The 13,841-nt window shown below is 37.7% G+C and overlaps 1 protein-coding gene across 1 annotated transcript in view; it reads right to left on the bottom strand.

Annotated features, from left to right (window-relative positions):
• LOC119654654 (uncharacterized oxidoreductase SSP0419) overlaps nucleotides 1–13,841 on the bottom strand; it is a 96,005-nt gene that overhangs the window by 45,899 nt on the left and 36,265 nt on the right. The window contains exon 2 of the mRNA XM_038060142.1: nucleotides 11,506–11,544. The gene's annotated coding sequence lies outside the window, so the exon portion shown is untranslated. The remainder of the gene's footprint in view (nucleotides 1–11,505; nucleotides 11,545–13,841) is intronic.

Below are 13,841 nucleotides of genomic sequence, written 5' to 3'. Positions count from 1 at the left end.
TCCCCCTTTATAATTGAATCATAGGTCGAAATTTTGTAGATAAACTTTCGCTAAGCGAGAAGTAACGATCCTACCATATGGGGAGTAAATACAGTGTATCATTAGAGCTTGGCTATTGAAGTGTAACCCATGGTTGGGATGGGGTTATGATTGAAGTTTAAGGACAAATGCGTTTTCTACCGTGTTCTTAACAATTTGTATTAGACTTGGCAACCTGTCCTTGGAAAGTGAACGAAACTGTTTGTTTGAATGAAGTTAGAATTTAAAGTTATTCAAACTGTGATGCTTTGATCTGTGTGATGGCACACATAAACGGAATTATCGCAATTAGCACCGTCGTCATAATCAATTTACCAAAGCAAATGTAAAACTACCTTCTAATCAGCAATGACGAAATGTAGAAATCTGGTACTGCACAAGTTAGAATTTCATATATTTCCCCCAAACTATTTTTTTTTCGAAATGTATCCTAAGGTACGTACGGATTTTGGAATAAACAAACGGAAGACGTTAAACATCACTATCCTAAAATTTCGTAGAATTCACGAGGAATTTAGTTTCCTGAAAGTCTTTTACCTACATATTGGAATGAAAGTCATATCCCACGCAACCGAAAAGGACATTAACTTCCATAACAATACCAACGATAATTGCCCAGAAAATGTGTATTTTGGAAATAGACGGAATCTACCTATAAGCACAGCATTTTCGACGTACAACTTGGAAATATGCTATTTTTAGCACTGCATGGTGCATAAACTTAGTTGCAGCCATGTGTTCTTGGATTGTTAAGGTCAGGTTCAATTTTCACAGCATCATCATTGGAGTACAGCAAGTTTAATTGTTACTAGCAATTTTTGGATTATGCTAATTTTCGGAGCTTAAATCCTTGCTGCGTAAAATTTCGGCTGAAGTGAGGGAAAACTTTCGCGTGGTACTAATCTAGGTGAAGGCTATTAAGAAGTTTTAAACGTGATAATGTTTGTATGCTAGATAAAGGAAAGGTTATAGTTGAGAAAATAAATAATCCATTATGGCTCATAATGACTAATCGGGTGAGTTCGTTAGCTTTCTTTTACCGAGTGACTTCATTGAATTATAAAGCCCTGATCGATTATGCAATTTTGCTGGCCAGATCTAAATGGGGTCGAAAGACTCTCAAATCATCATACTGACTTGTTTCGGATGGCGTTTTAGTCGGTTCCTTGCAATTTTGTTCACAATCGGTCCAAACCCAGATTGACCTCGAATGGCCGAACACAACAGCTGCATCTCCGTTACCGCGAATCGTCATCCATTGTCTTTGATAGTTAGCCAGCACGCAGAACCATACAGGGTGACAGGACGAAATACACTGTGGTTAATTTTTGGATTTAAGACGTTTCTCACATGTTGATGACAAAGAACATCAATTGTGGAACACCACTTCATCTAAGTTGTGCTAATGCGTAAAGCAATCTTATAAAGCAGATCACCATTGGCTGATCACATTGACCCACGATATCTAAATCGGTCAGTTCTAGGCAGGTCGCAATGGCTATTTCATTGTGTTTGGTCATCAAAAATTTATTCAGATTCACTCTGAGGTTGTATTGCGGCGCATCATTCCACTTTTGAACAAGTTGCTCGAGATTAACTCTGTTATGAGACCCTAGAAAACACCACCTTCATGGAGCAGTGTATATGATGCAACGCGTTGTCCCGAGTGCTCTTCCTTGAAGAACATAGCCAGAGACACGAAGCGATTTTTACATCCCTGCGACACTTCGAACTTTCCTCTTCGGATTGCGTAGAAGAATTTAACCCAGCGTCTGAGTTCCTCTGGCACTAGGTGTTGCACGCAGTATACCAGACGAGTTTGTATGGCACATGGTAAAAAGCCTTCTCTAGATCCAGTAAAGCAATGCGTGGGTGATGCTCTCACGGCGTTTCTCCATAAGTTACTGCACAGCGTGTATTGCGTTAGCAGTCCTGATAATATCTACTTTAAATCCTACATTTTACAATTCAACCTGAAATGTTGCCTGCTATAGATGTCTGTTCAGAGGCTAATGCTCCCGTGTTCAGTTTAAAAGGCATAACTTCTACGACCGCAAATATATAAGTGAAATTAAGGCGGTTAGTGCGGTATTTTCATATTCCCTTAAGAAGAAGGACATGAAAACCTTAGCCTCTAACAGGGAACAGATCCTTGAACTATTATCCACAGGAAATCGGTAATAGTGGATTCGGCTATCTGTAGCCAATATGAAGTAGAGTTGTTTGCTCTTTATGTACAGATGCTCGTCTTTCTAAGATTTAAGGAAATATCACAAATGCCTTTTGTTTCTAAAATGACTAATACTTCGCTTCTGGAACAGATTCCCTTTTTTTCATTCACACCTTGAAGTTAAGTCGCAAATTTTCAATCTGCGAATGCATGGTTACCTTACGGATTCTAACTGCGGATTTAGACTTCCAATTTTGGTATAATAACTGGGTTTAATTCGCACTGAAGTGGATTCAACGCTGGTTTTGGGAAGACTAAAGGTCAAACTTCGAACACGAGGATTGGACGTTATTCAGTTGCTGTCAGCATGTTTAGGTGGCCCAATTATTTGCAATCAAACTGAGGAAATGGTTTCATCTTTGGCGCTTTTGTTCCCGCCTGTGAAGAAATTTTAATACTCTCTAGAGGCATTGAGAATTTATATAGTACCGGCAGAAACAAAGGATTTCTGTGGTGAAATTCTCTTTGAAAGAAAGTCAGACCTGATGGTAAAGTCAACTGTCAAGAATTGTTTACCTTTTCAGTCAAACAGCTTGTGGTTGTTGATACAAAAGCTCCCATAGTCGGGTACAAAAATCTGTAAATTTTCAGCTTGAATTATTCATATTAACATGGATTAAATACCATTTCCCGCTGAAATGTCAAATGTTATAAACCTAAGGTATATATGGTCAAATGGCGAGCACTCCGAAATGCCAAACAGGAGACTTTGTTGTGAACAATTTAGAAAACTCAAAATCCCTTTTCACTCGCTCTATTTAGGTTAAATTGAATTGAAAGCGGCATTTTACGCTGACGTATTCTTATGCGAAATTAAACATAAATAACGGTTAATTCTTTTAAGATTTTAGAAATGGTTCCGGGTTAGCAGTTGGCATAGCAGATCTGAAAACTTTCTAATGTTTCTACACTGCACGACCCTAACATATTATCTGAAACTCCTATGTAAAGGCAGTTTGTGTCTCCGTTTTATGTTGATGTGCTATAAAATTCCCCAATCACATGAGTTGCAGAAAATTTAAATCCCAGGAATTCTTCAAATTCCCCTAATGTCTGTTTCGATATTCAATTATTAATGGAGATTATTTTAATCGTGTGCAATAAATTGAATTAAAATGCAATCGAATGAGCAATTTCTCAGAGAAAATTTAAATCAAGTTTGCCCGCAGTAGCTGCGGATCATACTCAGATGCAATTAGCAGCGCACGATATGATATCACATTGCTGACCATGATGAATCACAAGAATGCAATTGAACGCAATCCATAATCCGAACAATACTAATTGCTGGCTGACCAGATATCGATTTCTAAATGCAACCAGCCATTCACTTAATTGAATTTTAAGCACAGTCCGCTTTCTTATGATAGATTTATTGGAAATTATACTTTAATAACAATCTGCATCTCGACGCCTATCACTGAGAAAAAGGTGAAATTTTCACAATCTACTCTATGGGCTGATGAATACACGTCTCTGAGGCCTATAAGTAAATTTACCACACCTAATTTCAGAAAAAAACCCCAAGTGCAGACAGATCTAAGTTGCCTGGGGACTATGTGGGTTTCTTATGGAACTCTGAAGTAGTCACCGTAGAAAGTTCAATTGATTGACCATTTCGATACTTATGGTGTGTACCTATGCTTTTCTTTGAGTGGGACGAAAAGTGAATGGAATGCTGTAGATAAAAGTTACAGCTTTTTCTCGGATTTATAACATGAAAAAATGTACACGAGACTTTGAATGACAATTTAGGTTTTAGTGAGATGTAGGGTATCGTCTTAGTACTTGAGAAATCGAAAATCTGATCGGATTTTGAGGTAAGAAGATTTAAATTGAGTCTTGATTGAATGTTACAACTAGAGGAATGTGGGTGAAATGCAAGTAAGAGGCTAGGTTGAAACCTGTCATCGAAAATCTGAAAATCCACTTGAAAAATTATCCAAGCATGTTTCTTAATTTACTATGACCCATATCAAATGATAACTCAGAATGAAAATCTTCGCTTTCAGCATTTTTGATACGGTATGTGTTGCAGCGTTTTTGATGTGGCCGTGCCGATGAGAAAGTTATAGAGAAGTTGTTCTCAGAAACTATCCAGAAGAAAAATGTATAAAAATTATGAAATTCAGGTTTTAAGAAACTAATATTCTCCTTGTCATCTTCTTTCCTTTTTACCTCAAATATTCCGACCAGAATTAACCGATATAACCGTTTTTGAACATATGTGTACGAAGAGTTATACTCTATTCAGGAAACTTACATCTTTGCGCTAATGTAGTAAGTACATGGGGGCATAGAAATTTACCAGATATTTGTACTAACGCAAATATTGTTAGATGAGAAAACGATCAAACATTATTAATGTTGTTCTAATATTCGCATACTTACTTCACTTGCCTAACAAAAATTGGAGTACCATAGCAGGAAGCAATTGCATGTTTCTATGCTCCATACGACTCTTAGTTACTAGGGAGACTTCTGTTTCTTTTATTTTACTTTTTGCAGTTTATTATAAAGTAACTCCTCTACATAGTACAGATTTAGTTCTTCTTAAAATGCTGTTTTTCATGCCTCCTCATTATTTTTCATGGTTCACTAAGTCTACATAGTGACCGGGTTCTCTAAACTTTTAACTGGAATTCGTTGAAACTAAATTATTCTTTGGAAAAACATTAATGGATTTTTATTGCGAAGATGGCTGGTTGAAACAATCTCTACAATAGCTGACAGAAAATCCTTACAAATGTTAAGCATTGGTCGGATCTTACGGTTTCGCAGCCTTATAAGTATCCTCACTCTCATGGACGACGCATAGGTGTAGATTACAAATAACCTCCACTGAGAGCCACTCTAAGTGAGTCCCCTCGAGTACCCAGGGACTACACTACCCAATGGCTCAACAAAGAAGCTCAAACAAACGTCCTCGCCAGTAACATATCATTTTATGTATAGTAAAACACAAAAGACTTCACAGGATAACACTAACACAGAACACGTGATTTTGAAAGAAATTAAGGATCCTCTCAAATAAGAACCAAACGCAGAGCGATTCAACAAAGCCGAAAAATGGCAAATTTTGACTGTCAAAGCAGAGTTCGTTAACCCACAGGGCTTGTTCTTTGCTGGTCCTTTCGAATTAGTGGGCCAGTTTTTTCGTACGTCTCTCCTTCACCCACGCCATTTACATCGAAATACAATGAAAACCAAAGCATTAATCAATAGTGTGACCAAATTGGTATGGATGTGCATAAAGAAGGAAAAAAATAATAGCTCAACTGTGTGCATAGAGCCAAACTAATCACTAATCAAGATGGCGATCGGGGAGAGGAAAATCCATGACTTGGTCTCATCATATGACGCCTCTTTCCCACTAATTTTAGACAGGGACACGTCTCTTTGTCTTTACGTCATATTCCTTTTAAATAGTAAGATGCATTAAATTACGCCCAAACTTTGGTTTTGGCCTTCCAATCAGTTTCTCAGTTAGTATTAAGGTACAGAACTTAATGTGACCTATATTGAGATAAGTGTTCAAGTTGTTCAGCTCACAGGGAAGTGTCTTCGCGATACTTTGCTTGGTATCGTTTATTGGGGTCCTAGAACCCGAAAGTGGTTGCTTTCAGAAGGTTCTAAAAATATTGACTATATTAGCCAAGGTTGAAGAGTTTTTCCGTCCGAGCTTCTCGGTATATATCCTTATCCTCCTCTGGAACGACAATTCTTATCGTTCACTACTATGATGCGATGAGGGGGGGGGGGATAAGTTGGATAGTTGATGAGTCATGGGTTATAGATGGAAATATGCCATGAGATGCCATGTCTCTCTGTCTTCTAAGTTCAAGTGGAAATTGTGAAAATAATATTACTGTCCTTCGGTATGGGTTGAGAAAACTCGAGGATGAGAACAGTTATTCACTTTAGAACAGGTTTCCAGCTATATATAGCATCTGGCTACCCTCAAGATTCTGGTTTTTCCCAGTATCTCTCCCTTTTCCAACCGATTACATTCACAGCTGTGCTTCCTTCTCCTCTTCTACCTTTTTCATCTTATATGAGCTCGCTACACCATCTCGTTAACTATATCCAAGTTCTCTTGGTACCCATTTTCTCAATTAGGCTTTCAGGTGTTGGCGTCCTCCCTAATCTCTCCTCCTGGCCTTCCTTTCTCACGTAAATCTGTGACAATGGAAGAAGCTACGCTCCAATCTTGTGGGATACAATCGCAATGAGGATAATTAGAGAGCCGTCCACTTCAAACCCAAAACAGGCATCTACGATATCCACCATGCTCCGTCAGAAACTGCGTGAGATTGTAGTTTTTCTGGTACTAGTAGAAGTACTCTAAGACGCTTCAAGATCCTGATCCAATTGCATTGCGGCATGCACAATTGTCTTTACTATTATTCTAGTTATAAGAAGCGTCCGGGTACATGTCGGGGTTCTAACATTTAGCATTATTCTTGTCACGGTTATGCCGATATTGGACCCATTATTCCAAGTATTTTGAAAATGTCGGTTGAAGTTCAGCCTAGTATCTATTGTCGCTACAGGAAAGTTAGTTGCTGGTTTTGAAATGAAAATGTGGTTTCTCGCTCTGATGGCAGCATTCGTTTCCTTATGAAGCAACACCATAAGCATCATCCCAGTTTTTTCCGTCGCGGGTGTGATTTCTCTCTGATCGCCAAAGCCCTTACAATAAATGTGAATGCTGAAAGTGCTCAACCAACACCATATTTTTGAAAAATTGACGACTACTGAGAGTTCAGGCCCGCACTTAAGCGCAGCTTAAGTGCGGGCTCGCTGCTTTTGCTCGCTGCTTAGACGTCAAATGATATTCGGTACCGATATTCATGACATTTTGAATGAAACAGTTTCAGTTAAGCGCAGCTTAAGTGCGGGCTCGCTGCTTTTGCTCGCTGCTTAGACGTCAAATGATATTCGGTACCGATATTCATGACATTTTGAATGAAACAGTTTCATCGGGTTCCCTAGGACCGACGCGTAATTTAACTCATTCTCTTCAACTCTAGATGTTGTTGTTAGCTATTTGATAAGCTCTAAAGACTCATTGACAGTGTAGACAAAAATTTCTGGAAGCAAATTAAAAGTTTGGTCCTGGTGTCCGCGTAAGTTGCTAGGTATATGCAAATTGAGCAAACTGTTGCTGTCCTATCTGTTATGTTGTGTGCAAACTGTTGATCGAAACTGGCACTGAAACCAATATCACTCAAACCAGCTGCTTAATTCGTGAAGTAACGCCACTGAACCCTCAGTGGAATTATTATCTCAATCCACAGTATTTTTTCCTCGTTGCCCCTTGCGTCATCCATGACTTCAAAAATATCTTATCTATCTATTTAAATTTACTAAGAAATGGAAATTGAATCTGATAATAACAAAATATATAAATGAAAACCAAAACTCTTAAAAGAGAACGAACGAAAAACAGCAATTTATCAAGCTGTTAATCACCTACCAACTTCAAGTATAATTTAATAAATTAATAGATAAATCAACGAAATAACATCAGCAAAAAAGTGATTATAATCGAATCGCGATATAAAAAATTAGAAAGGAACGCAAAAGGAATAATGCGAAAAAATATTCTTCATCGTTCGTAATCCAAAACCCAGAAGAGAATGAGCTATTGTGAGAGTTATAACATCGGCCAAGTAGCCTCTTCTTTCCAAGAAAGAAACCCTGAAAATTCAACCCTCTCTGTTTGGTTTCGGGTAGATGACCGAGAACAGCGACCGGGAAATCATTTTTTCACAGACCAAAAATTTCTTAATTTAACTAAAATAAGGAAAAGACAAAATTAAAAGCATTTTCAAAATGAAAACCACTTGTAATCCGGAAGCCAGATAAGAAGAACTTACTATGGACAGAAAGGTACATCATCCATCAAGTATGTTGGTATTCCCTCTTTTTCCCAACAAAAGAACCACGAAAATTCAGCCTTCCTTGTATAAACTCCGAAAACCGGCCGACGAAAAAGTATTGGAGGTGACAGTATCCATTGCCCCATTTTTTTCAGAGAAAGGCAACAACAATCTTTTGTGGTATGCCAACGCAGGAAAAGGTAAGAAACCCTAATCTAGCAGGCGGGAGAAGAAATATGGTGAAACAACAACTAATAACATAAGCCAAAATAAGCTATTTGTAAAAGCTTCACAGTTGTCAAAGCCACCCTGGTTCTCCCCTATCATTTCTATAAAGGAATCGCCTCATTGTCTTCGTCACGTAAGCTTTTCACACCCTCTTAAAAATAAAACGGGGTGCGCGAGCGTGCACTACAGTAAATAGCTAATACGGAGTCAATCCACAATCCATCTAGTGTACGAAAGTCCTTCAATCAATTCTGGAAAGTAACCAAGGACAGGCTCCTCTGTTCGGATAAAGCAATTCATTTCTAATACCAACGGGCCAAGACTCATCGCATTTCTGGCCAGATTGGCTCATATGCATATCATATATTCTCATTAACCCCGTTCCATCAGCCCGTTCCTATTGTCTACAATGAATGATTCTTGTTACATACTTTGGCAGCGGTAGTCATTTTTATTTTTTCCACTATGACATTATGCTATTAGCCATTACAAAGTATTGGTAAACAAATCGTGATTGATCCTCGGAATTAGTTGCAAAACTTTGATGCAGGTTACCCTCGACATCTGAATCCTTATTGTCTCTGCCTTTCTGCATATTTCGGGGTTCCCCTTATATGCAAAAGGGGGGTGTATATTTTTTTCTACCAAGTATAGTCGATTAGTACTTTCCGAAGCCGGTCTTAGTTTTAACATTTGTTGGAAAGGTGGGAAGTGCAGAGGATCAAAAGTGATCATTTATTGGCAGCAAAACCCCCCTTCAGTTCATTCTGGCACCACGAAATTTTGCAACAATATAGGGTATAATATAGCGCATCCTACTAAGTTTACTGCTAATAAAATTATAATTTGTTACTTCTTCGCAAATTCAACACTAAATATGGATATTCTCAAATAATATATGCATACATTATGTCTTTATAAAAGAAATACAAAAACCTTTCATACCTGAAGCGTGCAGCTTTCGGTTTCCCAACTTGTTTTTTGTATGCTCTCCAACGCACTAGAAGATGCTTTCACTGTAAAGAAACTGAAACATCACTTTAGCGCCACTTGCCCCCTGAGTTGGCGTATATGTAACTGCCAATTCTCAAACTTCCAGTGTTTACTATTTAAAATTTTATCTCCGTTATTAGGCTGCCGATTGGAGTTTGAGTCGCACTGGAAGTCTAATGACTTTCCGAGACACTCCTTCTTCAGCCTTTGTCCTGTTCAGAAGCGAGGTCAGTTCGCCTTAAGCTCTATATATACAATCCAGTAACTGGCGTGTCAGACACAAAAGAATTGTTCCCTACATTTACTATGAGAGTGTTTATACGATCCAGCAGGATGCGTTCTGTATCCAGCACGGAGCGTAACCAACACAGTACAGTCGAACGTATTCATACCATCAAGCTAGCGTGTCCAGCTGCACGTGCCAGGCAAAAAAATGTTCAGTTCATTTACTATGAGAATATTCATACGATCTATCAGCAGACGATCCGGTTCCACACAGACACAACACAGCGCAGGTCAGAATTCTTGCAAAAAATACTTTTTCCCATGCTGGAAGCATCCTATTTTTGCTGCTCTGGTTTCAAATCCCAGGCATAATGGGTATTTGTGCTCCACTTATGTTTGTCTCGCTACTGAGAGCTTATCACTTGCACAGCGTTTCGTGTGATAATGAATGCCCTATACTTTATTAGGGAATGAACAGGAAACACTATATATATGTGTATTCTCTGCTACTCGCTGGCCGCTAAGTGTTGTTGCATACAACATGCTATGGCTTTAGAATCGAAAGCATCGATTTCCTTGCAATGGTAGGTGATGGAGTCAAATTTGTGTTGGCAACAGGGTTACTCTCGGAACTAATCTGGGGGACGTTGTCGTAATGCCCTTGTAGGTACCTCCGTAGAAACTGGAATACTCCGTTGTTTGGTGCTGAGTTCTGGCTTGTGAGTATTCGGCAGCCTACCATCGCAGCAGCGGCGTTCCCCCAAACAGTCTTCGCACTTATGTCCTTTCTGCGGACTAAATCAGATCTAAAAATTTAACCAACGATTCCCAGATGCTAGCAACCTTTCTTTCGTTAAGTATATATACGATCCGGAGGTATGATATTAAGCAGTCGTGTCTGGTGTCTGGTGCTCGTAAAAGTTGTCGTTAAGGAGCACCAGACCGGACCAGTGGACAAGTTCGTAAAATCGTTTATGTATTCACGTCCTAATACGCCACATGAGTTCGCATATATCATAAAATCATAAGAATGCAAAATGAAGCAACAATTCTCAGAGGGAACTTGAGAATTCGTCTCCCCAAATTGTTTAGCTCTGGATCACTCTTACCTAAAAATGCTCAAAATTTTGCTGGCAAATATTCCCGCACACATTGCGAAGGAGAAATATCTGATAAGCTGCTTCCCGTCTTAGAAAATAACATAAACAAGCCAGAGCGAATCGCAATAATCCAATCTTCCCCGTTTGGAATTAGAAAACAAAGTGAGAATGAAACTTTGGGGCCGAAATAAGCACAGTTAAGCCAGCTGTAACTTCATCCTGACGCAGGGAAAGATTGTTAAAGTTTTCAATTCAACTAACGAAGAGATTACCATTTCACATAAAGATAGGGAGAGACAGTTCATACCTTTCGGCATATAGCCGCAAAGGCTTGCGAATCCAAACATTTCTGGAAGGAAATTACTATGAGACAATTAGTCCCACGACAAACACAAGAACTGATTAGCGGAGGTATACAGTCAAAGAAAAAGATAGGAAACTCTCCTCTACGCAACGTTTTGCGAATTCTCTTCTGGTCCCTCAAGGGGTGTTCCTATAGGTGGCGATATCCGCAGCTTTGCGACTCTTAGAATTACAAAGTTATATCGTTCGAAGGGGTTGGAAATTGAAAATGTTACTTCTGCCGTATTCACGCAGATGTTACCTTCAGAAGTATTTCTTCCTTATGTCCATTGTGGCCTCTTGAGGATTTTTCCCCAATTTCTTAGCAAATGTGACAAATTTTGATTTATAAGCGGAGTCTTACGCTTTACTTTTTGAAAAAATATCCAACCTTCTTTTCATACGCAAAGAAACCAATAGTTAAAATCTAAAACAATGAAAATGTTAGAAATTATTATATTACCTTTTGTTGCAATCCTTAAAGAAAAATTAGAAGCAAGATCTGAAACAAAGAAAGGAAGAAAATTAACTTTGGTGAGTTAAAAAAAAAGATAATTAATTTCTGCTTTAATGATTAGTAGGATTTTCAGAAGAATCTTTAAACATTCCCCCGAGCTCTAATTAACCTTAACACATCAAGCAAGCAACTAAAACGTAAATATTCCAATTACTCGTGTGTTTCCACATAATTTCAACTACTGGCACAGTAATGCAATAGTCTGTATCTCATTGATCCACTTCAAAATGTAGATTGAATTGCAGCAACACGCCATCGGTCTCTCCCTACTTGCGTAGCTTACAACTAATTAAGATCTTTTTCTCTGAATTTCCGATATCTCCTCACAGCCACAATCAAATCGCATGCCTAATTAAATTTAAGTAAAAATTAATTCTTTCCTATTGCCAATTGCTATCAGTCGTTGTTACTCCTAACCAGCAACCTGTGCCAAACAGATGAAGTAAACCTTCTGTTTTATGAATTTCTATTATTTTGCTTTAATTACGTACTTGCCATACAGCAAATTTTGCTTTCAACTATCTATTTTCCAAAAAGATAAAAAAACGTAGTAATTATAAAGTTTCATACCGCCCAGGGTATATTTCATCTGCAGCTAAACTTGGTGGAGTAAAAACAAAGTGAAAAATTTTTATTGCCTCCTTTTACTCACATGAAAACATTACAATTCACATCTATAAATCTAATAGTCGAATTAATGAAGATTATTTGCTAATTTGTTGCGGTACACTTCACCTCACAATTTTCAGTGCAAAATATTGTGAGGAATGAAAAATTTTGTATGACCAGCGAGCGAGATACATGTGCATGTGAATAAAGAAATTTAATAGTTTTTGTTGGAATAGCTAATTGCATTTGAAATTTATCCTCTATTTGCTAATTCACATGTGATTTTGTAGATGATAAGTGATTGTATATATTCATGACGTGTGTTCAAACTTTCTGCATTGTGGAAATTTACAATAATGGACAGAGGCAGAGTTTTCAATGCATGACTCAAATGTGCTAATAGTGCAGTAATTGTTAGGAGTTGCTCGTTTTTGTTTGCTAAGCTGCATGTTATCTTGCATGACCACATGGTTGCATGCTACGTTGCAGCGAGCATACTAACTATTGTATTGACATACAGAAATTGAAAAAAGAAACTTGCTCAATTTAAGTGCAGCCGTAAAAGTATATTTGTTTCTCCGCCCTTTTTCTGAAAACCGATGGAAGCTAAGGTTCCTAGTTGTTGACTGGATTTAGATACCCAACTATACAATTTTATTTATCCTCAATTAATTCGTTTGGATGCATTGGACATTCAGATCTAAGCAATTATACTAAGGTTTTCAGAAAGATATTCGAAAGTAATATCTAGAGGGAATGATCCTATTACAAACCAGGATGCAAAACCTTTATTTAATTTTTTTTTTTAATGAATACTCTGTTATATTCGTGTTGTAATTCGCAGTCATCGATTAAAAAAATTATATATGAATTCCTTCGGAATGTATCTTTGAATTCTTTTTCAAATCCATTTTGCCTATTTTTGCTATTTCATTATTTTTCCAATAAGTCAGGTTTCTTGACTAGTTTCATACGTAGATTTCTCGTCCAAACTATTATCTATGATTTGGACCCGTATTGAGAAAAACACCCATAAAGTATTCTATTCAGAAACAAATAATATGGCCCAGAGTTGAATCGTACTGGAACGCCACTTATAGGTATTATATATAAAGTGATTTTACAGTTTTTAGTTTTAGTTTTTAAAATCATTTTTACTTTTAAAAAATAGGTAACAATAGTATATAGATTGGAAAAATGAACAATAAAAAACAATCTTTTAAAATAACAAAGATAACTTAAATCTAATGGCCACTGTGGGCTCTCAAAGTTTTCGAATAACAATTTTGCCGTATTGGGAGCTCTCACCAGGGGGCCAAATTTTTAATTTTTTCTCTTTCAAGACAGATCCTATCAAACTAAATAAGCTCATCAGAGGAAACAGTGCATGTCCAATATTACAATGTCTTAATCACGTCATTCTGGTGATTTCCTTGAATATTTCTTGCAGTAACGGCAAATAAAACATCATAGTAGAAGTCGGACAAAAAAGAGGAGAACCCAGATTTCATTATACGAATAGAGAAAGGAGCTTGGGTTAGCACACACTTATATTCTAATTACCTAGCTCGATGTGATTTTCTAACCAAGGTTGGTTTGAACATCGAAGTCGATGATAAACGACCAAAAAGCAGGCCGAAACAACGGTGGCTTGATACGCTGGATGGGGATTT

Source organism: Hermetia illucens, chromosome 4, assembly GCF_905115235.1.
Source record: "Hermetia illucens chromosome 4, iHerIll2.2.curated.20191125, whole genome shotgun sequence".
Lineage (NCBI taxonomy): Eukaryota > Metazoa > Arthropoda > Insecta > Diptera > Stratiomyidae > Hermetia > Hermetia illucens.
The sequence above is the reverse complement of the archived record's forward strand: the minus strand, read 5'-3'. Positions and strand labels throughout refer to the sequence as shown.